This window comes from Nelumbo nucifera, chromosome 4, assembly GCF_055504915.1.
Source record: "Nelumbo nucifera cultivar China Antique chromosome 4, China Antique-T2T, whole genome shotgun sequence".
Classification (NCBI taxonomy): Eukaryota; Viridiplantae; Streptophyta; class Magnoliopsida; order Proteales; family Nelumbonaceae; genus Nelumbo; species Nelumbo nucifera.
The window spans coordinates 39419028-39445826 of record NC_142652.1 but is presented as its reverse complement, the minus strand read 5'-3'; the positions used below and the strand labels follow the sequence as shown (position 1 = coordinate 39445826).

The following is a 26799-nucleotide window of genomic DNA, read 5'->3' as shown; positions in this document are numbered from 1 at the left end:
CTGATTTCTCGGCCGGTCCAATAATGATCACCCCAAGATTTATACTTGCAATTTAAACCTAGTGTGCAGGTCGGGCCGGGCCTAAGCCTAAGTTAAAACACTTTATAATTGGTGCTAAACTCGGCCTGACCTAGCCATTATCACCCCTAAACCCAACCTTCAACCCAACTCCACCACCTGAGAACACCCAATCCAACCCCCGTCTCACCATATATGAATAGCATATGTGGCACGTGTAAAAATACGAACGTTAATGGGAGAGAAAAAGAAGGGAGACAAGAGGACAGAAATTAAGATGACTTGCAAGAGAGAAAGAAACAGAGATGTCAAGAACTGAAAAAAAAAAAATGGAAAAATACACACAGCACCCACTTGCTGAATTCTGAATTCTGAATTCCAATCTACAATAATTAAAAAAAAAAAAGACATGCGATACATTTAAAAAAAAAAAGAAGAGGCAAAATGTCACCCACTTCCTTCGGCAATTGATCCATGTACCATTTTCGATGTGAATTAATTTAGGGATTATGCAAAACACTGCTTATCTTCTTTCTCATCATTGCCGCTACCTGCCGCCGCCTCCGATAACCTCTGGTAGTCCTTCGTCTGCCTTTGCCGTCTCCGCCTACCTCTATCTATCGGAAACTGTAGCAAAATTTAAGACGAGTGGCATCCCACGATTGACGCATGGCGACAGAAACTCTCTTTTCTTCAGTAAACCATGTGACAATGAGGTGTGAAGGGAACGTCGTCTAATAACCAAAGATCAAATGCTTCCGATTCTACACTCCCCACTGACTCCGCTGGTTCTGGATCAATGGTGTTTGTTCAACGAAATGGGTGGCGGTGGTGTTGGAACTAATGGTGTTTGTTCAACGAAATTCAACTTGGCTTTGTCGCCTCGGATTCTCTTTGCAGCCACGACGTAAGCCATGGCAGCCTCTTCGGCGGTGTTGTAAGTTCCAAGCCAGACTCGAACCCCTTTCCGCGGGTCACGTATCTCAGCAGCCCACTTCCCCCATGCCCTCTGTCTGATGCCCCTGTAAATATTTTTTCTGGCCGTTTTCTTTTTACCCTTGCTTTGATCTACTCCAACTGTGCTCCTTTTCTTAGTCTTATCACTGGTTCCTGCATTCCGAGAGCAAACGCGTTTTGCTATTAAAAACTCTCAAAACCAATCAAAGTTGTCTAACTGTTTGGAATATGATTTAGTTTCTCACCTTTGCTCGATTGATGGGTCGAAGAAGAAGACGAATCTTTGTTAGTGAAGTCGAAGCCCAGAAGATCGGAGGTGGTGTCAATTCCGACCAGAGGTCTTGTGACGTCAAATTACGATTACACTTCACGGCAATGAAATCGGAGATGATATCTCCGCCGCATATATTTGGTTCAAAAAGTGCAACAAATATCAAATGAACCCGGAGTGATTACACCACCCACGCCTTTCATTTATAATGTCCAACGCCTTCGCCCACCCTCATCTCCGCTTCCGCCTTCGGCAACGTTGCCAGAGGTGAGCGGAGACAGAGGTGGGCGGAGTTGCCGGAGGCGGTGGATGAATGTGATGAATAGTATTTTTCCCTTATTTAATATTATTTATAAAAAGTTAATTTATTTTAAAAATTTTATTAAAAATATTATTTTTATTAATATTAAGGCTCAAAAATTGTCTAATCCCGTTAATTTAATGCATCTCAAAAGAATGTTAAAACCGAAAAAAAAATTTATTATAAAATAACAAGGCCCCATTTCCGATGTAAACTGACATATGAACAAAGCCCCATCTTATAATCTTACCAAAAATCTTACAAATGATTGTATTTTATTCATAATTTCACATAGACCCATATTAAAAGCATATAACTGGTCACCTCATTCGGATGATAAGTGAAAATCGAAAAAAGAGATAAATGAAAAAAATAGTTATTCAAACTAAGATAATCCATTGGAGAGAAGAAGATATATAAGAGAAATAAATAAATAGTATATAATAAATGAAAATTCGAAAATAGTTAGTGGACAATGAATCCATTTTTCTTGTTCTTTTTATTTTTTCCTGCTCTTTTGTGATGATTGGCAACCTACCCATACTCGCCCTCCCAAGTCTCTGGGCCTACCTTCTTGATAGAAAACCGTGTCCATTATCAGTTTCCATCAACTGTAGGACGAGGAGAAAAACCACAAACCACCTTCCACGAATCTACTCCAAATACCAACATACCTGTCTAGTAGAGAAAATACAACAAAAAAAATGTCGCAATAACAATATAACATAACGAATTCAGCATGCAATCAAAACCCAGAAGAACATAAGAAAAAAGGAATCCGGCCAATGCAAAAAAATATAAACCACCACTTTTGCCGCGAGCAGTAACTCTGGCCAGTGCCAATGGTTGAGATCAAGGGCATGTTCCAGTCATGGTTGAACTGGTCCAGAGAGATACGTGGCCGTCTAGTCATCGCTCGATCATTCCAGCTACATTGATATAGCTCGACTAGTTTCGCAGCACGCATTCATTTTGCGACCTAGGCCAGGTTATATTATTACTATGTCCCCTTATCTTATCCTCTCAGTCACGTCAACTACTCGTGGCACAGATAAGTGTAACTATGAATAAAGAATAGTAAGGAAGACAACTCCATCGGGATTAGGACTTTATCCCAAATACCTCGGCGACTTACCTCATCTCAACAACCCCGGGAGCCCAATCCGACCAGGACATGGATCCATGGCTATAAGAAGGTATTTCATTTTCGAGGTAAGGGACCCAAACTTCTGACACCCGTACTGCTACATAGCTTGGACTAGCACCCTTATAGCTCGACCCGACCATCTACCACCTCATACTGACTTGAGCGTCAGAGTGACAACTCGAGGATAACTCCTTGGACCTCTAACTTCTCCTTTCTTGATCATAGGTCTTGCAACGTGGCCTTGTCCTTGTAGCTCAGCATCGCCCTGTTGGCAAGGACTATCTGGTTGCTCTCCTCAGTTCGTGCACCACCTCGGATTGAGCAGCATCAGATTGGTGCCATCTGTGAGAAATGCACAAAAATCCTTTCCCGAAAATCTTTCATTCCTCACCGCACAATCAAAAAATCAATCAAGATGCCCAAGAACTAGTCCAAACGATCAACACGCTGATCCTCATCTCGGGAATCTTGGCATCGCAGCCCTCCGCATCAAGAAATTGCACAACCTCCAGTCGCGGTTGATCCTGTATAGTTCTGAGCAATGCAAAAGAAAGTCGATAAGATCTTCAAGATGATGCAGACACTAGGATCCGCAGCACCGCCCAATTGGGCCATCCCCCCTCACGCCCCGACGCATTATCCCGAGGACCCCAAAACACGTCGACCGGAAAGAAGGGGAGTGCGGTCTGAGCATGAGAAGCAAGACACACCAAGGAGGTCCGCCTCCACGGCCCGCTCCGCGCGAGCCCGACAATCGTACACATGTACCACTGCACACACATCGCGTAATCTATGCTACACAGCCGCACTACATAGCCACGCTACACCGTCGTGCTACACCGTAACTCAGCACACCTCACCGACTCAACTGATCTTTGAACGGCCTGAGCCCATGACGCATAGCTCGACAGCGTATTGCCAACCAACTTGACTCGGTTGTCTACGGCTTGAGCCTAAGGTGGAAAAAAACGCCCCTGCCCTGAGGACGGTCATTAAACTCCACTCACTCATTGACTAATAGTCGATCAGAGCTAGCCGAGCAACGACCAACCCTCAAAGGGCCCCAAAAGCTCCCAAGACCAGAAACTAAGCATCCCAAAGATGAAAGCTTGAAATATACTCCGGCCCCACTAGCCGGAGACTAAAGATCTCAATCAACCCCAGACCTTGGCCAAGGTAAGGTCGAGGAACAAAAAAAAATGATGAATGTATGCACACAAGTTCAAAACAAAAAAGATCCATTAAGCAATCAACACAGTAAGTTAAAGCTCGACATACCAAGCAATTACAAGAACAAGAAAAAACAAAGAATCCTGTGAGCCATTCAATCCTCGGCAGGGAAATCAACGGCCTTGTCACCCTCCTCACCATCCTCATCCCCATCGACCTCCCCATCAACGAGATTGTCCGAAGCAAGTGGAGCGTCTAAGTCATACGCCTCCCAAGTTTGCACAATCTTGCTCAACTTTGGGTAGTGGCGCAAAACCCTCCTGCGGAAGACGTTGAATCTAACTTCAAAGCAAGTCGAGGCATACTGGTCCATTTCTTGTCGGAGCTCCACCGAGGCTTTGTACTGATCTACCGCCTCCTCGGTGGCCTCCTGCCTTAGTCGCCCCTTCCTCGACACCCGGTCGAGCTAAGCCCCTGACTTTAGAGCTCAGCACACCATGGCCGAGCATCACAGTGGCCTCAACGTCGACATCAGAAAGCCCTTCCTCGACACCTAGCCGAGATAAGCCCCCGACTTCGGAGCTCGACACACCATGGTTGAGCATCACAATGGCCTCAACACCGAAGCTCGGCCTCCATTGGCATCAAAAAGCCCTTCCTTGACACCCGACCATGCTAAGCCCCCGACTCCAGAGCTCGACACACCATGGCTGAGCATCACAATGGCCTCAACACCGAAGCTCGGCCTCCACCGGCATCAGAAAGCCCTTCCTCGACACCCGACCAAGCTAAGCCCTCAACTCTGGAGCTCGACACACCATGGCTGAGCATCAAAATGGCCTCAACACCGAAGCTCGACCTCCCACCGGCATCAGAAAGCCCTTCCTTAGCCCAAACCAAGTTAAGCCCCCGACTTCAGAGCTCGGCACACCATGGCCGAGCATCATAGTGGCCTCAACACCGAAGCTCGGCCTCCACTAGGAATCAGAAAGCCCTTCGTTGACACTTAGCCGAGCATCACAGTGGCCTCAACACCGAAGCTCGGCCTCCACTAGGAATCAGAAAGCCCTTCCTCAACACCCGACCGAGCTAAGCGATCGCGCAGCACAGCCGAGGAATGAAGATCCCTTCTCAGCTCCACCAGGAAGACGGACCTCGAAGCTCATCTCGACGCCCTGTCGAGCTACACGACCACGCAACACTTCGACCGAGCACTCCCCCTCCTCGACTACAGAACTGGGGGAGTGGTGTTCAGATTATGAAGTTAGAATTCTTAGAGCTCTATAACCGACAATTAAAGGACTCCCCGGCCACAACCACATTGCGCGGACCTCACATTCTACCAAACACCGAGGAACATCAAGTGGACTAGACGCTCAACTAGACTTCGACTTGGAGTTCCTTAGCCGAGGAACAAGGCGTCCTACCGTGCTACACCTCGGTAGAACACCTCATGCCTCGATTTCAAAATTGGGAGAATGGTGTGCGGGTCATGGCCGGGCTGGTCCAGAGAGACACGTGGCCACCCAGTCATTGCTCGGTTAGCCCAGCCACATCGGCATGGCTCGGCTCTCTCTACAGCATGCACTCATTCCGCAGCCTAGGCCGGGCTACGCTATTACTATGGCCCCCATCTTATCCCCTCAGCCACGTCAGCTACCCGTGGCGCGGATAAGTGTAACTATGAATAAAAAGGAGTAAGGCTGACAACTCTATCGGGGATTAAGAGTCTATCCCGAATACCTCAACAACTTACTTCATCCCAACAACCCCGGGAGCCCAATCCGACCAGGACACGGGTCCGTGGCTATAAGAAGGTATTACATGCTCAAGGTAAGGGACCCCAACTTTTGACACCCATACTGCTACTTAACTTGGACTAGCACCTTTATAGCTCGGCCCAACCATCTACCACCTCCTACTGACTTGAACGTTGGAGTGCCAACCCGGGGATAACTCCTCGTGCCTCTGACTTCTCCTTTTTTGATCATAGGTCTTGCAGTGCGGTCTGCACTGCCTTATTGACATGAATAAGGCAGTGCCAAGTTATCTCGATTCGTGCCAAATGCACTAACCCAGAAGAACATAAGTAAAAAGGAATCCGCAACAATGATAAAAAGAAAACGGCAAACTGAGCGCACTAATCCAAAAGAAAATAGAGATACAAATCTGGTCGCTTGAAATGGCAACCGTGCTCTTGTCACCAGTTGCTCCTTGAGGCCATGACTGGTCTAGTCTGCTATCACGTAAAGAAGTCATTGCCACCGGAATTTTTATTTCAATCCTCACAAGCAAAGCACCGAAGATAGAACCACATGAAAATTACAGCAAATTAGGAGCATCAATTTTTCTTTGAGGGATATCATGCTCCTAGAAAATCAGATCCCGATGATGATGTTCGTGGACATCTGCTTCATCTTGAACTTCATGCAACAGGCCCTGGGCAATTGGACGCCAGACCTAGACGTGGCCGGCGGTGGTTATGATACTTCTTCCAGGCTGAGCAACCACAAAGAGGCTCTAGTGGTGAGGGATATCATGCTCCTAGAAAACCAGATCCCGTTTGAACTTGTCTGGATATTTTGAGAGAATCCGAGCAACTATAGCGAGAGTTAGAGAAGATGGTTTGAGAAGCCAAAATAGATAGATACTAACTTGTCAATATTAGAAGTAAGAAGTCTGTAGAGAGATTTCCCAAGAGGCCTGTGACGCTTGAACACGGCATGCAGATCCCGAAATAAATTGGCGGGTGAAGAAGAAGATGAAGAGGAGAAGGGGGAAGTAAAGGGGCGAGAGCGGTGAAAGTTGGCCAGGGTCGGACAGTGGAGGTTCTTGTCGGTCGAAGGTAAAGCTGGAAGATTAGTCTCCCCATCCAAGGCCGTATCTCAACGGCATCTCCGGTTGGAAGATGAAACAGATGATGCGTGGGTTTGAAGAAGAAAAGATCAATTAATACCAGCGGAGAAGATTCAGCGCAGAAAATCTAGGCCTTAATCCATCAGGAGGAGAGCTGAAGTTTCTTGCGGAGGGAGTTGATACCGTCGATGAGGCAGAAACGGCAATTGAAATCTCCTCCGGTCCCCAAGATGAAACAGATGATGCAAGAGTTTGAAGAAGCAGGGATCAATTAACATCAGTGGAGAAAATTCGGCGCAGGAGATCCAGGCATTGATTGGTTGATCCATCAGGAGAAGGAGAGCTAAAGTTTATTACGGAGGGAGTTGAATGGGGGTTCGCATCTGCCCCCCACAGACTTGCCCCCAAAAACGTCCCACAAAACTTTTGCACGACGCGTGTTATGATACACGAGCATTAGGCGCAACTTTGACGTCGTTTTCAGCACCTCCGTTAATTCCTCTCTCGCCCAAAAGGATTTTTTCTCCCATTCTACTTCCAACCGAAACCTTAGCGCCCAAAATGATTTCCAGCACCTCCCGTCGAGTTCCGCCGGCCGACGCCGACGGCTATACCGGCAGGAGGTAAGTAGATATGTGTTGTTTAAGAAGTAAAATAAAAGAAAACCGGTTTCGATTAATAAGTGTTCGAGTTCCTAACTACTTCCCACTAAAACTTCGACGACTTAACCTTGTTATGCAACTAATGCTGTTTAAGAAGTAAAATAAAAAAAATACTACATATAAGTATTTTTTAAGCCCAGGCGGTGATTTCTTTTTGGGAAATGCCCACACTAATTCATTCAACGATCAAAGTTGATTGTAAGATCTTAATTGGAACAAAAGTAACTGAGAAGGAATCGGGGTGATGCGACAAAATACACCTGCAACTAGAAATGAGCTTAAGATTAATGCTCCAAGGAGAGTGAGGAGAATCCCCCCCACCAAGAGTTTTACGATAAATTCTACATCATCTTCAAACGTAGCATTGGAGAGACCAAGAGAAATTGCAAACTGGATAGCTTCAGACAAGCTAAGGTGAGTGAGAAGAATCCCCCAACAAATGGTGCTATTAAAATGAATTTTAATGAAGCCTGTAAGAGGTCTCGTCCAGTGAGTAGGCAAAGCATGAACCGAAGGGGCAAGAGATAGTGATGTAGAGATAATACAATCAACTCGGACGCCAAGCAAATCGATTAGGTCTGTGCTAATCGACCGGAGGTGCTGGCGGCCGGTATCACCGTCGGCCTCGGCCGGTGGATCTCGACCGGGGATGCTGGAAACGGATGTGCAAAATCCTTCTGGGCGCAGGAGTTTCAGTTCGAAGTAAAATGGGAGAAGAAACTCTTTTGGGCAAGAGAGAAATTAACGGAGGTGCTGGAAACGGCGTGAAATAGAATCCGCACGTGCGCTTAATGCGCGTGTCATGACACCCGTCGCGTATAGATTTTGTAGGACGTTTTTGGGAGCAAGTCTGTGCGTGGCAGATGCGATCCCGTTGAATGGGAGCAGACGGTAGTTAAATCAGAAAAAATTATAAGTGCTGTCAATTATTTAGTAAATTCAGAAGTGAAATAATGAATTCAGGAAGCCTAGAGGGCTTTGGCCACCAGTGTTGTCCAGCGGGCTTTGTTTAGTTAGAAACATGCGAGTTTAAATAAGCTCGCACGCGAAGATTCCATTTAGCGAGCTATGGGGAGGCGAAAGATTCCATTTCGCGTCCTCGGGGGTTCGATTTTGCTTTTAGTTTATATAAGAGGAGAAAGGGCCCGTGCTGAGTACGGGCAAATGGTAAGGCAATGAAACAATTTTGAATAATTGGGACATTAAAAATGAAGTTAAAAGATAATATAATTTTCAATTAAAAATCGAAGTTCAGCAATTTACACTAATTCTATACTACCTCGTTTTTGGGGATAAATAACTCAAATTATTCGTACTTGTAAAAGAATGGATACAAGAAAGAGCCCTATAAAGTTTAAAATACCAATAAAGTTGGAGAAGGCTCAATAATAATACCATGCAACATTTTTTTTACAATTAAAAAAACAAAAAGCCTAGATGGCTATTAATTATCGGCTAATTCAGGATAACAAAACTTGGTGGTCTAATATGGTTTCAGGGTTCAACCCAGTGATACTTTTTGGCAATATCAATTGGATCAACATTTCCTAAAAGGTTAATATAGGATTAGGTGGACCACAAAGTGGAAAGTGTTATTAAAAAACATAACGTTAGGCCACTATGTAGCATACAACACCAACTATAGAAGGCTTTTAGACCAAATTACATAATTACATAGAACAAGAGCTCTTTGAAGATGAACCCAATAAATAACCTAACAAATATGCGATATCCATTTTGACTAGAGATGTAAAACGGGTCGTGTCGTGCTAGCCCACAGGTCATGTCTCCCTTCCTTTGGATATTTTTGGAGATTAGCCCAACATGGCCCATGGCTCGAGCCCGTGTGGGCCCATGGGTTGCGCCTTGGGCTACGCTAGGCCAAAGCCTAGGGCGCCTTTTAACCCATTTTTTTTCACTCTTAACAAACCTTAGCCGCCCCTAACTACTAAATCCTCACTTTCCATCCCTTCTAATCTCCACCATCTATTTTAGGGCACTCTCTTTTTAGCATTCTAACCCTAGGAGCCACCTAACTTCTAATCTTCACCATTTAGCCTTTAGCCATTAAATCTCAGCCTTACATAATATTGGGTGCCTTCTCCTCAGCCTTAGGATCACCCTAGAACCATCCTAACCCTTCATTCTAAACCCTAGGGCACCCATATTTTTGCTAAAACCCAGTTGCCGCCCCCCTCTTTCTCTCTAGTTCCAGTTATATCCACCATTTTCTATAAAAAGGACCCTAGGGGCCTTGGTTATTTCATATGAATTTTGATGTATACAAAACAATTGTTTATTTTATATATATATAATAGGTAGATAAAAATAGATAGATAGATAGATAGGCCCAGCACAGCCTGCATGACAGTGTCGGGCCTGACACAACCCGCATGTCGTTGTGCCAGGTCGGTCCAAGAAATACTTTGAACAAATTGAAAAGTCGAGTCATAAAGGAAACAAATTGAAAAGTCTAGGCAGATAATTAAAATGAACCCTATGACATTCTTGATTGAGTTAAGCCTATGTAAATCAAACTAACGCATTATTTTTTTGGGGGGTTTTGAATATCGTGCAATAAATGGAAACTCTACTATCAAATATTATGATGGAAGGAAAGAAGAAATAATTGAAAAAATCCTAGTTAATTTAAACCAACAACAGCTGAGAAAAATCCAAAATAAATATATATTAGCAACTTATTATTAATTAACTAAATAAGCATATAAATGATCTACTTAAGTTACTTAAATAGGTCAAATTATAGGGGTGGTTGGTCAAGCTACATGGGTGGCTTATATAATTTACATTAGGTATATTGTGTTGATTTATATCAAAGTTTTGTTTAGAAAATTTATTACTTAATTACCAACAATCTTCAATGGATGGAGAAGGGTTTTCCATCAAGGGGTTCAAATCCTCAATTTTTTTAATTAAAAGCTTGCTTTAGAATAAAAGATTTACTTACAAGAAAGAAAAAAATCATTAATATAAAATGATTTAGCACTTAACTAACATAAAAACAACCAATATGACATGAAAAATTGATATTTATCCAATATTTATAATGGCATGTTGTCATTATATAGAACTGTTGTCAAATTTTGATATTCCAAGGTCAGGTTGGGGTGGGAACTTCACTCCCCATCTCAGAGCAAGTCATCCCAATTAACATTTTTTATTATTTTGTATTTTTTTTAATTTTAAATGACTATACATTTAATAATAAAAGAAACAATTGTTGTATTAATAAAATTTAAAAAATAATTTTAGAACTTTAAAAAATTAAATTTGATCACATTTAAATGGGTTTTAAATTATTGATATTTAATTCTAAATTAAGAACTGTAAATGGATTTAACAAATTTAATAATTAAATTTGATAGTTACAAGTAATTATAAATTAACTATTAATAATTTATATTATTTAATTATAAATTAAAGTTCATAAAGTTATTAAGTAATATTATTTTTTTAAATGGATTTAAAAAAAAATTCTAATATTAATAATTGTTGTTTTGTTAATAAAATTTAAACATAATTATAAGGTAATTAGATAACTAACCGATCTAGTTTAAGTAATTTATGCTAACTTTATTAGTTTGCTCAAATCTAATTTAAATAATTGACAATATAAGATAATTAATTAATTAACTTATGTGATTTACTTATTACTCTAACTTTATTAAATTTATTATAAATTAGTACAATATCTAAGTTGAGAAAATCTCTACTTTAATTAATTTACGTTAACTCGGTAGTTGGTTGACCAGGTTGTGGGTTTTTGGGCTAACACTCGTCATTAAATTAAAATCATTAAATTTTAGGCCCAGCAATCAAATTTGAGTTATTGGGCTGAGCCTCGTGATTAAGTTATTGGGCCCAACAAACAAATGGAAGTTATTGGGTCCAGGTTGACCCTCATCAATCGTCATAAGCTTTAAATGGGCCATACATGACCCGTTTAGGGTCACCATCTTGACCCGGAAAAAGAATTAAGTCATTCGCTCAACAGAGCGACAACAGTGGCATAGCAGAGCTCGTTGGGTGGCTAAAATAGGCTGGTTTTCCCCCATTTGGTGATATTTTTAGTGCAATCGATACACAAAGGAAGAAAAAAAAATATTAATTGACTTAAATAAAAAATAAACGAAGAACGATATATATACATGGGTCGCTGATCACAGCCGGTAAGAGGAATTGAGTAGTGGAGTGCGTCTCCCCTCACTCTCTCTAAAACCTTCAAAACAACCATAAGGAGTGTGTATCGTCCTTTCAATCACTTACAACTAATCCCCACGTTCATGGAGAACAGAGTCGATGATGCAGGATTTAATGAAGTTCAAATATTGATAAAAATGTTGAAGGAGAACACAACCAAGCCCTTACCTGTATAGAAAAGATGATGCAGGTAATAAAGTTCACAATAATAAAAACTCACTTAGGTAAAGAAGTTCACTTTATGGAAGAAAACTGAGAAGTTCTCAAAACAGGATCATCAAGCAATCCCCCTTGGACCTGAATGAGTCACGCTACTCCCTCTCACCCTCCGTCGCCAAAACGGAAGACAACCTCGCCAGTTGAATACAAATAATCTATTTGTTTTTTACTGATAATCTATATGTTTTTTATTTAAAAAGTTTCAACCGGTTGAATACTGATTGGCGTGTCAAAAACGCACTGGATTCGAGGGGGAAGGGGATTGCTCCACCGTGATATACACGATCATCTTCGCCACATCCGACATCGTCGGCGTCTTCTCCGCTTTCTCTGCCATGCATGCTAGCCCTACGCACTAAAAAGAAGAGAAAATGGGAATAACCGCCATCGCTGCGACTTTTCATGTTTCGTCACTGATGAAAGAAGATTTGGCTCGACCTCGCAATCACGCCACGTGGCAAAAAACAAATAGCTCGGCACTTAAAGCAGCGTACCCAGGGCGCAAACACCAAAGGGAAGAAACCAGCAGTCCGAACTCCCAACGAGAAGCCCGACCTCCCTACTAAGAGCACGGACTCCCTACGAGGAACCTGAACTCTCCCTTAGGCCCCGAGCCACACAAAGCAGTGACCCGAACTGACCCGCGTCATGGCAGTTCGGGACACTCCCCTATCCGAACTCCCTACGAGGAGCCCAGACTCTCCCTTAGGCCCCGAGCCACACAAAGTAGTGACCTAAACTGGCCTGCCTCATGGCAGTTCGGGACACTCCTCTATCCGAACTCAAGACTTCGCTTCGCACACCGCTCCAGCAATTTGCCTCCAGAACGCCGAACTAAACAAACCACACCGTACTTGACATCGAAGGAATCCGAATCCAGGAGCGGCGCACCTGACTGACTTAGGATCTGACGCTTGACAGCCGCACTTCAACGGCCACCTGCCACCGCCATCCCAAATTACAGAGACGAATCCAACAAAAAGAGCAGTGGCGGTTCTGCCCCAGCAGAGGTGATGACACCCGAACTGACAGAAGCACAGAAGTAATCATACCCGACCTGACAGAAGCCTAGGAGTGAATGCGCGAGGTGGTTATAAAAGACTCTCTACCCCCCCCCCCCCCCAAGAACATGGTATGCAAACTTTGCGCTATCTGGTTTTATCTTGCCTTTGAAGGATTCTAACTTGAGCTTCGGAGCCTTTACACCGGGTTCCCCCTAGAGCTTCCTCATCTTCTCCGTTTCAGGTTCCCTACGATTCGGTTCAGAGGCAAGGTCGTTGACAGCTAAGACCGGCCGGATTGCGCACCATCAATAGGCGCCGTCTGTTGGATCGCTTCAAAAAGCCTCCCTCCAAACTCTCATAACCTCTTTTCTTAAAAAAACCCAACACTCGTGGCTTCTTCCAGCAACGCCGGACGTGGCACGGAGACAAACACCACCGGGGAACAACTTCAAGTCCCCGTGGTGTGCGTTGGACAGTTCACCATCCCCCTTTCGGTGGATGGGATCCCCAGCTTGAATGCGCCACAAGTAGTGGCGCCCGTAAACCTTTCTGCCATGAGCATCCCCTTTCTTCCCCCCATTGAGACAACCTTTACTCAACCAACTGTCGTCCCCCTAGCAACCAGCCAAAACCGATTGGACGACCTGATGCAGTGCATGTGGGCAATGCAAGCCCAAATGCAACAGTTCCAGCAACACCAGCTCCATCAGCACCAAGTACTGCACAACATCTCCCAGTATCACTATCAACAGCAGTTCCCCCAACTGCCGCTAAACCAACCACAACTTCCACATCGGCACCCTGCTCCGAGGCCGGTTAAGGCCTCCCCACAGGATGGACGCCCCCACCAGGGAAAGGCCTCCCGGCCCCAGAACCCCCCTAACAACCAGGCCTCGTCCCCAAGCCGAAGAAGGAGAAAAATCATCCCCGCCTCGCAGCTCGCAAGCGGGTCAGGGACCTCGCCCGCAAGGTCGGCACCTCGATGCTCCAAGCCCAAGTTCCCGCTCACGGAAAACCGATTCGGGGCCCTGGCAGCAGACTACCAGGATTCCGGGCTCATCGAGCTCGACAACACAGAGGCCAGCAGCGCCAGTACTAGGCCCACTCAACAACGAAGGCGTCGTCGAAGTCGCCGAACTGCCACTCGTGTCCTATCAGAGCTCAGAGGCAAGGAAGAGACAAGATCGGACGAGGTAGAAGCAGCCCCGATTCTCTCAGTTCCTTCCCCCCTCGCATCCGAACTCTTGGCGGTCCCCTTGCCCGGAGATTTCAAGCTCCCAACTTTGGACAAGTATGATGGGTCCTTCGACCCCAACGACCACGTTGACGCTTTTCAGTCCCAAATGCACCTCGTTAGGTCCAGTGAATCGTGCATGTGCGTGACCTTCACCACTACCTTTAGGGGGGTAGCCCGCACTTGGTACAGGAACTTGGCCCCTGGGTCGATAAAATGATGGGCCCAGTTTGTGCAGGTCTTCACCGCACACTTTGTCACCAGCAAGTGATACCCCAGAATAAAGGAAAGCATCTTCGGAGTAGTCCAGAGGGAAGGAGAATCCATCCGGGGCTACATCAAGCGGTTCAATGAAGCATGCTTACAGATACCACGGTTAGACCCCGCGGTGCAGCTCGCGGCGGCCAAAAGAGGAATAACGCACAAAGAATTTAAATGGCACATGGTAGTTAACCAGCCCGCAACCGTGGCCGAATTCCTCAAGTTCGTGGATAAGTTCATGAGAACAGAGGAAGAAATCAACCAACGAACCAAAAGCAGGAATGAGAAAAGAAAGAGGGAAGGCGAACCCTCCAACCCAGTCGACAGAAAAAACCCGGCCCGAGAGCCGAAGACGAACAAGTCGTTCCGAGCTCCCCTAGCAGTTCGGACGGATTACACCGTTAAACGCGAGGCGGACCGAGATCTTAATGACGATCAAGGACGCCCCATACGTAAAGTGGCCACCTTGCCTAAAGGGAAATCCGAACGAGAGAAATAAGAATTTGTATTGTAGTTTCCATAGAGACCACGGTCATAGTACCAAACAGTGTAATAATCTCCGGGACGAGATAGAGGGACTCATCCGTCGCAGATACTTAAGAAATTTTGTATAGCATAACAATAATAACAATAAGGCAGGTCGGCAAGGGGAGCACAGAAATGATGCCCCCAAATCTAGCAGCAGACCAGCCGAACCATTGCAACAACAGCCTCCGGAAGAGAGGCCAGTTCGGGGAACCATCCATGTAATTGTGGGAGGTTCGGTGGAAGTAGGGTGTACCTCGGCAGCAGCCCGGACGTCATTTCGCGAAGCGACCCTCGAGGAACGGAACCCCACAAAAAGACCAAAGATTGAAGAACCAATCTTCAGAGAAGACGACGCGCGAGGGGACCACTACCCCCACGATGACGCGCTTGTCATTAAACTAAGGATCAACGACTTCGAGGTCAGACGCGTACTCGTAGACTCGGGCAGCTCAGCGGACATCCTATTCAAATCAGCATTTGACCAGCTACAGTTACAGAGGAGCGAGCTGAAGCTCGCGAACACTCCTCTGGTGGGTTTCAACGGAGAAGAAGTCGGGCCCCTCGGAATAATAACAGTACCTGTGGAAGTCGGCACATGGCCTTGTGCGGTCAAACTCAACCATGATTTCCTGGTGGTTGCGACCCCCTCCCCATACAATGCCATAATAGGGCGGTCAATCACGCATAATCTGCGGGCAGTGGTCTCCACCTAATATTTGGCCATGAAGTTCCCTACAAACTTCGGTGTGGGGGTAGCACGGGGCGACCAGCTCCAGTCCCGCAAGTGTTATGTTGCCGCCCTGAATGGAGAAACCAAGGTGGCCGACGACCTTGAACTGGAGCGGCCTGCGGAGCAAAGCGAGGAACGAACTTTGCCCACAGAGGAAACGGTCGCGGTCCCGACTTCGCCTACAGACCCAGCTCGCACACTACAGATCGGTGCTTCCGTCAATAAACCACTACGAACCGAACTGGTGAGTTTTTTATTTCAAAATTTAGATATTTTTGCCTAGTCCGCAGCCGACATGCCCGGTATTAGCCCCAACCTGATAACTCACAAACTTAATACTAACCCTGTAGTCAATCCTGTTAGATAGAAGAAACGCAACTTAGCCCCAGAGCGTTGGAGGGCGGTTGACGAGGTCGAGAAGCTCCTCGCAACAGACTTCATAAGGGAAGTCCATTACCCAAGTTGGGTAGCCAACCCAATGCTGGTGAAAAAGGCAAACGGCAATTGGCGCATGTGCGTCGACTACACCGACCTGAACCGAGCTTGCCCGAAAGATTGCTTCCCCCTCCCCAGGGTTGGCCGCCTAGTGGACGTGACCTCGGGACATGAGTTGCTAAGCTTCCTAAACGCCTACTCAGGCTACAACCAAATCAGGATAGACCAGTCCGATGGGGAAAAAACCAGCTTCATAACCGAGTTCGGCCTGTAGTGCTACAAGGTCATGCCCTCCGGATTAAAAAATGTCGGGGCAACCTTCCAAAGACTTGTAAATAGGCTGTTTCGGCCCTTGATTGGCACGAAGATAGAATGTTATGTAGACGACATGGTCGTCAAGACAGTTTTCACAGGAATTAATACAAGACTTAGATTATGTCTTCCAAATCTTGCGTCAATTTAACATAAAGTTGAACCCTAACAAATGTGTCTTCGATGTCACATCGGGTAAGTTCCTAGGGTACATTATCAACCGGCGCGGTATTGAGACCAACCCGGATAAGATAAAAGCCATCATAGATATGAGACCACATCGGAAAGTAAAAGAAGTTCAGAGGCTAAACGGCCGCATAGCCGCTCTAAGCCGCTTCATGTCCAAATCAGCAGACCGCTGCCTACCCTTCTTCAAAGCAATCAAAGGCAAAGGGTTCGAATGGACCCAAGACTGCCAGCTCGCGTTTGACGAGATAAAAAGTTACCTCACTAATGTGCCAACCTTAGCTCGGCCCGAGGAGGGCGCGGTCTCAGAACTGTACCTCTTGGCAAGCGACGAGGTAGTCAGTTCGGTACTAATAAAAGAAACAGACCGGATTCAGCGACCCATCTATTATGTTAGTAAAATTTTGCAAGGAGTAAAGACAAGGTACCCGCAGATAGAAAAGCTAGCATACGCACTGGTGATAGCAGCTCGAAAACTCCGCTCGTACTTCCAGGCTCACACCGTCATCGTCCTAACTGACAAACCTCTGAGGCAAGTTTTACTCAAACCCGAGGTTTCCGGTCGACTGACGAAATAGGCCATCGAACTCAGCGAGTATTACCTCCAGTACAAGCCAAGAACTACTATTAAGGGCCAAGCCTTGGCAGATTTTAACGCCGAGTGCATGTTTAGACTCGAAGCCCCTGAGCTAGTCGAGCCTGAGATCCCCAGTTCGGGCGAGCTCGGAGCTCCAAAGCCAATAGAGTCCGAACCCCGGGAAGTAGCAGCCAGTGTAGCATCTCTCCTCATTAGGCCAAACGCGAACTAGGATGAGGAGCCCTGGATCATTCACGTAGATGGAATAGTGCTACGCGGCCCGAGCGGAACAAAACTAGAATACGCACTACGCTTTGAGTTCGCGGCATCCAACAACGAGACGGAGTACGAGGCACTGATAGCCGGGCTGAACCTAGCGCACAAGGTCGAAGCAAAGCACGTAGTTATCTACAGTGATTCCTAACTCGTGGTCAACCAGGTTACGGGCGAATACGAAGCACGCGAGTTCACTATGCTTGCATACTTGGCAAAAATAAAGGAGGCTCTAATCAACTTCCAATCACACTTCATCAGACAAATCCTGAAGTCAGAGAACACCGAGGCCGACGCATTGTCCTGATTAGCCAGCACGAATCACAACGCCATGAGAACAGTGTACATAGAGGACTTACCTCGGCCTAGCATTCTCGATGGGGCAGAAGAGGTCACTCCCGTCCTTGAAGCAGAGCCGATCTTGATCGACCCACTCGCGAGCTTCCTGCTAGACGGAACCCTCTCTGCGGACCGCAATGCAGCCAAAAGGGTGCAGCGCCAGAAATCCAAATACGTCAATAATAGACGAACGGTTGTACCGACGATCTACACGCTCCCCTACCTGCGTTGCTTGCGACCTGCCGAAGCCGAGCTCGTACTCCGCGATACTCATTAAGGACTGTGCGGCAGACACCTGGGGAGAAAAGCCCTCGCTCAAAATGCACTTCGACAATGATACTACTGGCCAACAATGAAGGCAGAAGCCGTCGAGCTCGTCAGAAAATGCGACAAGTGTAAGAAACATGCCAATATCCACCATCAGCCGACTGTCGACCTCAAGTACGGAAAAAAATGCGACTGCCAACATGCGACTGCGGGCTCACCGAACCACGGAAAAAACCGCTACAGGAGAGACCCCTTTTAACCTCACCTACGACACCGAATCGGTAATCTCGACGGAAATCGAAGTACCTACACTGCGACTAGAAGCACACGACGAGCAGACAAACGGAGACGAGTTACGCACCAACTTCGACCTACTGAATGAGGTAAGAGACCTCGCGCACATCCTAACCGTGACCTACCAGCAAAAGGTAGCTCAATACTATAACGCCAGAGTAAAGAAGAGGAACTTCTGCGTCGGCGACCTGATTCTCCGTAAGATCATTGTACCCAAACCCGGCGTGGGAAAATTCTGACCAAATTGGGAAAGACCCTATAGAGTAAAGAAAGCACTCGGGGGAACATACGAGCTCAAAACTTTAAAAGGTAAACAAGTACCCCGAGCATGGAACATCATCAACCTAAGGCGATACTACTTATAGACCGCCAAGCAAAGTAGATAAAATCACCACCAAAACAGGCCGCGCGAGTGCGACAGCCCGGACAGGAAACAGATCAAGAGTATGATTAATTCGGCAAATATGCTCAGTTCGGGAAAAAAAACAACCAACACTTAAACCAAAAGAGTCATTCCATTTCAAAAGTAATTTAGTACAAAAAAAATAAATTTTACAAGCCCGAATCTATTTTTTCATTATCAGAAAGCACTTCAACAATACCCGAAGGCCCCACCTCGCCCTCGGAGTCTGGCTCACCGTCAACAGCATTGGCCATGTCCTGAGTTATGCGCGAAGTGGATATGGCACTAATATCGAGCTTGGGGTACGTATTCCGGATCATCCACCGGCTTAGTTTAAAACCCCACCTGTATGAATCCACCATCAGATCATCAAAGCCCGGCAAAACAATGTACTCATAGACAGCCTTCTTCTTGGCATCTTTGATACCTTGAAAAGATCTGCATCCTCTCCCTGATCTCCTCCTGAAGGTACTCAACCTGATGCTGCAGATCCAGCCATAAGTCCGCCATGTGCTTCACCACCACTCCCATGGCCTCGGCATCTCTCTGCAACCTCTTCTACCTAATCTGTGAAAAACGAGCAGCCTCGTCGGCAGCGCGACAAGCCTCTTCGGCAGCTCGTACCTACCTTGAATTCCTCTCCACCTGAGCCGCTAAGGCGTGAATAGAAGAATTCACATACCAAAAAGAACCGAGTGATCAAAAGAACCAACAAAACGAAAGCCAAAAAACTCTAAAAAAGGGAGAACACTTACTACAATGGCATGGGTAACGGCACGACAGGCCACTTGATGCAGAGGGAGATCAGTCCACGCCGTGACCTCCTCGGGGAAAATGGCCTCTTTATTCTTCTGAAGAGCATGGATCGGCTACAGCACACTCCTGAAATTCCCCGAGGCCCCCGAGCCTGAGGGTCCACCTCGCATATGAGCAGATCTGGAGTAAGTAGGAGCACCGGAGTATATAGGAGCCCCTGTGCAAGTAATCATAGCATAAAGGACCCCCACCGGCTCCTGCATTGGAGGAACCATCTCGGGCTCCCTAGGCAGATCTTCTGACGGATAGTCCAACACCTCGGGCTCCGCATCCTAGGGCATCTCGGCGTAACTTCACTTGGCAACCCTCTTTCTCCTCTTTATGCCTTGGAACAAGTGCCCCTCACGGGTCCCTCGAGAGTCCATCACACCTGCGAAAAGAAGTTCGCCATCAGTAAAAAACAAGACAGCAAGACAGAATCTCCAAGTGAAGAACCTACCCGAGCTCAGGCCGGTCGCAATGAGCTTGGCCTCCGTTAGATACTGTTGACACTTCAGCCCAAGCCGCACCCATTGTCGGAGGCCCTTCGCCGTCTCTTTGTCAAGTGTGACCCCGGAGTCGGGAGCCGTCACCCCCCACCCGGTCTGAAACAGCCACCCCAGCACACTTCGCACCCCGAAATAGTCTCGCTTCCATGCTAGGACCTTGTTAAGGAGTTCATGTAAAATCTTAAGGCCCGGGCGATGAGACAGGTAGTATGCCCCACCTACGCCCGGGGAGGGGACCCGCTTGCTTCTTAAGCATCAAGATTGAAGAAAAGATCTCCAAGTCCAAAGGAAAGCTCTCTTCGCAAAATAAGGAGATTGTCCCCACCAAATTTCGAATGGAGTTCGGGTGAAGCTGGTCGACCGTCACGCCGAAATGATTCAAGACTTCAACAAGGAGGGGATGGAAAGGCAATCGCAGCCTCGCGACGAGCTGCTCCCGGAATATCACGATCTCATCAAGACCGTGTTCCCAAGGAAAGCTACCCGAAGGTATGTAAAAAGAGTACTCCCCGGGCAAGTTATAGTAGGTAATGAGAGATTGGAGCCCCTCGGGCATCATGGTCGAATGACCAAACTTATCTAACATCCGACCCCGACGAGAAGTGGACGCCAAACTACCCAAAGCACCTCAGCCTACGAGTTCGAACTCTACTTCCGACTCGCTAGGGCTATTAGGGGATGCAACTCGATTCGTACAACCTGCATCAGACCCGCTGGAAGGACTATCTGAGCTATCCAAGCTAGACATCGGGGAGTGACATGGGATCTAGGAAAGTACTCACCCGGAAAAAGGTTGTAGACCGTAGGAGCTCGGACGAGCAGAAGACCTTGAACGCGAGCTGAAAAAACCTGGACGCGAACTGGATGCGAGCTGAAATTCGAACGCAAGTTCGAGAGAAAAGCGACAGCTTAGATCAAAGGCAATCCGACGGCCCACAGCCGCACTGACCGCACGTCCCCTGAGACCGAGATGTGATTGGCGCACGTCTTTTTGAAACTGATAGAGCACCGGCGCACATCTTTTCGAAACTGACGGAACGCCAACGCACGTCTCCTTAATAAAAGCGACAACGACACATTTTTTCAAATTTGAAAAGACGCCTACTATCGCACCTCCCAAGTGGCGAGCTTTTTTGAAATTTCGAAATAAAGTGCACGTCGTCACATCTATCAGCGCTTAGGCCAGCACGTTTCCCGCCTTTTGGACGCTCGAAGAAACTCAAGGAACCCTGACAACGCACCTCGCGCCATCAGAACCAAGATTCAAAGTACAAGGCAAATCTACCTGACACCTCGCGAACTCCTCACGCCAGGGCAAGACCCTTAGTACAAGGAGTGAAGGACAATTGATGAAGGAAGATTTTGCCCGACCCCGCAATCACGCCACGTGGCAAAAAACAAATAGCTCGACACTTAAAACAACGTACCCAGGGCACAAACACCAAGGGAAGAAACCAACAATCCGAACTCCCCTCGAGGAGATCGAACTCCCTTCGAGGAGCCCGAACTCCCTACGAGGAGCCCGAACTCTCTACTAAGAGCTCGAACTCCCTACGAGGAACCCGAACTCTCCCTTAGGCCCCGAGCCACACAAAGCAGTGACCCAAACTGGCCTGCCTCATGGCAGTTCGGGACACTCCCCTATCCGAACTCCCTACGATGAGCCCGGACTCTCCCTTAGGCCCCAAGCCACACAAAGTAGTGACCTGAACTAGCTCGCCTCATGGCAGTTCGGGAGACTCCCCTATCCGAACTCAAGACTTCGCCTAGTACACCGCTCCAGCACTTCGCCTCCAGAACACCGAACTAGACAAACCACACCGTACCTGACACCGAAGGAGTCCGTATCCAGGGGCGGCGCACCTGACCAACTTGGGATCTGACGCTTAACAGCCGCACTTCAACGGCCACCTGCCACTGCCATCTCCAGTTATAGAGACGGCTCCGACAAAAAGAGCAGTGGCGGTTCTACCCCAACAGAGGTGATGACACGCAAACTAACAGAAACACGGAAGTAATCATACCCGACCTGACAGAAGCATAGGAGTAAGTGCACGAGGTGGTTATAAAAGGCTCTACCCCCCAAGAACATGGTATGCAAAATTTGCGCTATCTGGTTTTATCTTGCCTTTAAATGATTCTAACTTCAGTTTCGGAGCCTTTACACCGGGTTCCCCTCGGAGTTTCCTCATCTTCTCTATTTCAGGTTCCCTGCGATTCAGTTCAAAGGCAAGGTCGTTGACAGCTAAGACCGGCCAAATTGCACACCATTAGTCATCGATTTTCTATGGAGAGAAGCTACTTCAACTTCTTTCTATGCTCCCGACACCGTCACTCTCACAGGCAATAAGAGTTGGGAAACTGTTAAACGGTTTAGAAGACCAGCAAAGGGAGTCCTGTGGAAGCATCCCCAGGGTCACCTTTCTCCCGCATGGGGGTGACGTTGAGGCCGAAGGCAACTATCTCTTCTCAGCATGGCAGAAGGCAATGAGAATATCTATCGATGCCAGACTCCATGCAAGAAATACAAAGATGAGGTCCGGTTAGAGTGGGAAGGAAGCTTTTTGGAGGGTACGTGTTGAACGGTGGGGGTGTCCGTACACCTTCAAAGTGTGATAATATATCAACAGAAATGGCCCGTACTGAGCACGGGCAAATGAGAAAACAAGGAAACAATTTTGAACAATTCTTTATTGATAATTGGGAAATTAAAAATAAAGGGAAAAGTTAATATAATTTTCAATTAAAAATTAAACTTCAAAAATTTACACTAATTCTGTGCTACCTCATTCTTTGGGATAAATAACTCAATTTATTGATACTTGCTAAAGAATGGATGCAAGAGAAAGAGAAAGGCTTTTAAAGTTCAAAATACCAATAAAGTTGGAGATGGCTCAATAATAAGGCCATGCAACATGTCAAATGTGCAAATTAGTTTTTACAATTAAAAAAAACCTAAAAGCATAGATGGTAATTAATTATCGGGAAATAAGTTGACAAAACTTATTTATCTAATATGATTTCAGGGTTCAACTCTGCGATACTTTTGGCAACATCAATTGGATACAAGATCTATGGAAAATTAAGAAGTGAGAACTGGGAGCTTTGATCACTTGATCATTAATTTTATGCTAAAATTACAACCAAAATAGATCACGAACAACTATTTCGAACAAAACGAATCTAACGTATCTAGCTGTAGTCTTTCTTCTTCTATAGTGTTTTCAAATGTTGGGATTTTTGTTATTTATAGTTCTTTGCGTGTTATTTAGGGTTTCACTTCTAGAGGGCGGCCCCTACGTTGGAGGGGCTAATGATAAGGAATATGAAATTAAACTATATAAAAATAATAATAAAACAAAAAAAGTGATTGTTGGAGAGGAAAAGTTCTGAGGCGCGTCTGAAGACACCGTCTTTAGAACGTTATTTGCCCCCATTCTCAATTTTACTGAGTTTATTATTGGGTTACAGGCAAATTCGTTCATATGATACAACAAAGCATTGGGCAAGAATCTGCAACCAGCAAAGTTGAAGAGTCTCCAAAGAAACCTTCTATGAGACTATAACAGATCAGACTGAGAGAGACAGAGAGTGAGTGAATTTCGAAATTGTGTGTTTTGGAATCTGATTCATACTCCTTAAATAATTTGTAAAAAAATATGAAAAAAATGTAAGTGCTGACTTAGAGAAGGCACCTTAAACAATCACAATTTCAAACATTGTGACTATTTAAAAAGTTATCAACAGTTAACTTTGAATTGTGCCTCTTGGTCACACCCGATCGAATCGGGACCGTTGATCTCATCAACGGTCAACCACGCGAGTGCGAGCAAAGTGCGCCTCTAAAGCGCCTCATTGCGCTGCACACACGCGTGTGCGCGGATTGCACGTGATCGATTCCCCATACTCTCGTCTACTAATTCTAAGGAGTGTAAATCAACTCTTATTGAAATATTGAAAACAAAAATTATATTTTTCTAATGTGGGTCAAGTTCAAAACCCATTGGATTTTTCAATCAAGTGTGCAGTTGCAATTTCTCATGTAATTGACCAATCGAACGACGGTTGCCTTATGCTCAAATCTTCTCGACTTATAAGACGACTATTAGATTTTAATTTTATAAATGATTAAATCTAATGGATTTAATTGGCCAATTACACGAGAAATTGTAACTTCACACTTATTGAAAATTTAATTTTTCTCTTATAAAACCCACTTTTGAATTTCACATATTGAACTTTGTTTTTAGTATTTTAATAGAAGTTGATTTATGGTACTTACAAATAGTAGAGGAAAATATGGGAATTTGACACCGTGCAACACGCACACACGTGTGTGGTACAATGAGGTGCACTTTGCTCGTACTTCACGTGACTCACGAAGAGCAGCTTTAGTTTTGGTGTGGTACTAGTCGTTGATCACCATTGATGAGATCAACGGTCACGATTCAATCAAATGTAATCAAGAGGCATAATTCAAGGTTAACAGTCATTAACCGTTAACCACTTTTTAAATAGTCACAATGTTTGAGAAATTGTGACTGTTCAAGGTGCCTTTTTTGAACCAACACCTATATTTTCTTCGTACCTCTTCATAAACTATTTAAGGAGCATGAATCAAATTTCAAAAACATACAATTTCGAAATCCACTTTCTCTCTCTCAGCCCAATCTACTATAGTCTCAGAGAAAGTTTGTTCAGAGATTCTTCAACTTTGCTAGTTGCAGATTCTCACCCAAGGCTCTATTATATCCTGAGAACGTATTTGCCTATAACCCAACAGCAAACTCGATAAAACTAAGTGGGGGCAAATAACATTCTAAAGACAATGTCTTTAGACGCAACTCATAACTTCTCCTCCAAAGTTACAGTGACCCCATTTTCCAACGCAAACCACCTTCCTCGAATCTAACCGAGATACCAGCATACCTAGGGTTATTCATAAGAAGGCCCAAACCGACCAAACCGACCAACCCGACCAACCCGGACTAACCCAACCCGAGTCGATCGGGTTTTCATCAACACCGATCGGTTTCAGGTTGGGCAAATTCATAAACTGATATATTAGATCGGTTTCGATTTCCTCACTGAACCGAACCAATTAATCTTCTAGTTCGATAGTTCCTACTTAACTAGTCTTCTAGTTTCTACTTAACTAAATTGTATTTATCCCAGTTTCTGTAATCTTTTACACCAAATAAGCAACCCATTAGGCAATTGCAATTAGAACTAAATGTCATTTTTTACCTAGATTAGAATTTAGAAAGTTTCTTGAAATATAAATATTTCAGCCTTCTTTCTATAAAACAATTTGATTTTCTATTATATTGATAACTTTGTGTTCTATTAGAATTAGGTGTCATTTTTTACCTAAATTGTATCTATCCTAATTTCTAGTCTTTTACACCAAATAGAAAACCCATTAGGCAATTACAATTAAAATTAGGTGTCTTTTTTACCTATATTAGAATTTAGAAACTTTTTATAAAAGAGTTTGACTTCTATTTTATTTGAAAACTTTTGTCATCTTTTATATTCTCTAACTTGGTCTGCCCCCTCAAGTCCTCAACTCAAACCATCATTTGATTTTTTAACTCGGCTCTCCCAATTCTCCCATCTTCTCAAATAAATTTCCTTCTAGTTATAGGCTTCTTTGTCCTTTTTGTCCCGGAGCAAAACAAAAACAGACCCAAACCGATCAAGTTGATTTTGCCTATCAATGGGTCAGTTTCGGTTTCCACTTCAGGTAACCCGACCAGGTAGAATCGGTTGGGAAAACAGAACCCAACCCGACCCGTGAACCTGAGAGAAAATAGAGAGGGGGAGAGAGAACCCAGACGAGTATTCAGTGAACACCTGCTTGAAACATGGATAAACTGTTTCCGTACCCTCTTTCTCATCCTTCAAGTCGCATGTGAACCCCATTTCCACCATGCAAGATGAAGAGAAAAATCAAAGCCCAACATCCATGAATCTAATACAAAATGCCAAAAGCCTACAAAGAAAGAATAGAGAAAAAAATGTACCCAACAGAGAGAAGGCATGCGAACCCATGCTCCATTGCGGACGCGGAGCCACCACCGTAGGGAAACCGCGGCCAACCAAAGCTTTAACCACGAACAACCACCACCACTTGACGGCCTCTGCAAACATAAAGCTCGAACCCTAAAACCACAACTGCAACCAGAAATAGCGCCTCCACCGAAACATGCGTGCCTTGCATCCAAAAAGTCGAAAAAATATAAAACTTAAGCAAATACTTGTAGTTAAATCCCAAGCAAAACCTAACAACAAAACCAAACTAAATAGTAAAAAGGCTGACGGAGCAACAAAACCAACGAAAGAAAGAGAATAAAAAGAGAGCCAACCTGCCAAAGAAAGAAAAAATAGAGCAAAGTAGAACTAAACAGAGCCAATCTTCCATATGCCATGTCTCCCTCTCTCTCCCACACTGTCTCTCTTGCTCCCTCACACTATCTCTCTTCCTCTCGCTCCCCAGAAGAAATCGTTTTTAGAATCCATCGGACTATTCATATTTCTGTTGTACTTAGTCTTTGTCCATCGGACTAGTCTCCATTGTTCACCGTCCAAAAAAATAGGAAAGGGGGAAAGGGGGGAAAAGGGAAGAAGTGAGATTGAGAAAGCCACGGATAGCAGTCGCCATAGCTTGATCAATACAGCCACCACCATGGCCTTTCTGCGGCTGCGATCGCCTCTATCTCCAGTTCTCCACGGCCAAGAGAATTAAGAGAGGAGACTGGCTTGCTCGGCAAGCATCTCCTCGAGAGAGGTGATCAAGCATCTCCATCGGGCTCTGCCCAAGGCCAATC

General features: G+C 45.4%; 1 long non-coding RNA gene across 2 annotated transcripts; it reads right to left on the bottom strand.

The window, feature by feature from the left end:
• Nucleotides 1–282: 282 nt before the first annotated feature.
• Nucleotides 283–26799, bottom strand: LOC104607240 (uncharacterized). Of its 2 annotated transcripts, none has more exons than XR_016068498.1 (4): nucleotides 26338–26799; nucleotides 25996–26185; nucleotides 1221–2225; nucleotides 283–1128 (listed from the first exon to the last, which is right to left on the bottom strand). It is a non-coding gene; the product is annotated as an uncharacterized LOC104607240 (long non-coding RNA). The 2 variants fall into 2 exon arrangements; XR_016068497.1 differs by having other exon boundaries at nucleotides 1221–2221.